Source organism: Fukomys damarensis, unplaced genomic scaffold (genome assembly GCF_012274545.1).
Source record: "Fukomys damarensis isolate Sample0158 unplaced genomic scaffold, DMR_v1.0_HiC HiC_scaffold_33, whole genome shotgun sequence".
NCBI classification, from domain to species: domain Eukaryota; kingdom Metazoa; phylum Chordata; class Mammalia; order Rodentia; family Bathyergidae; genus Fukomys; species Fukomys damarensis.
Window position 1 is genome coordinate 54,897,990 of NW_022900945.1, and position 602 is coordinate 54,898,591.

Sequence of the window (602 nt, forward strand, 5' to 3'; positions counted from 1 at the left end):
TTTTTTTTTTTTTTTTTTTGCAGGGCTGGGCAAGTGCGCTACCACTGAGCTACGTCCCCATGCCCACCCCAGTGGCACAGTTCTTACACAGAGATTTGGGGAAAGGCAGAGCCTCCCTTCACTTGACAACCATGCTCTGAGCACCTGCTGTGCCGAGCCTGTGATGGGGTGATCAGGGAGGACTTCCTGAGGCAGCGATGCGGCTAGACCCTGGCCTAATGCCACAATAAAGGTAATTCCTTTTACCTAAACACTCAGATATGAAAACAGAAACAAGTGTCTTCCAGACCTCCTAGCCCGCAAAACCCAGACCTCAGCCCCCCAGAAGCAACTGCCCCGTGGCACTGTGCAAAATGCCGTGACAGTCGCATATATAGAAGGCGCCATGAACAACTAAGTCCCACCTTTGCTCTGTGGAGGTCCCCATGCTGCCCTCTGCACAAAAGTCAGTCAGAACCAGATGCTATGTTTGTTAAGCTTCCTTCACCTGCAAAATAAAAATGACAGTACCTCGAAAAAAGTTTGTCAGAAGGCAATTATTGTAAACCCCAAATTTTTCATTCACTCACTCTGAACACAGTCCCTTCACGTTCCTGCTCTGT

The 602-nt window shown here is 49.0% G+C and overlaps 1 long non-coding RNA gene across 1 annotated transcript in view; it reads left to right on the forward strand.

Annotated features, from left to right (window-relative positions):
• Positions 1 to 385, forward strand: part of LOC104875998 — a 2,253-nt gene extending 1,868 nt beyond the window's left edge. The window contains exon 2 of the long non-coding RNA XR_784227.1: positions 24 to 385. This is a non-coding gene — a long non-coding RNA (uncharacterized LOC104875998). The remainder of the gene's footprint in view (positions 1 to 23) is intronic.
• The last annotated feature ends 217 nt before the right edge of the window (positions 386 to 602 follow it).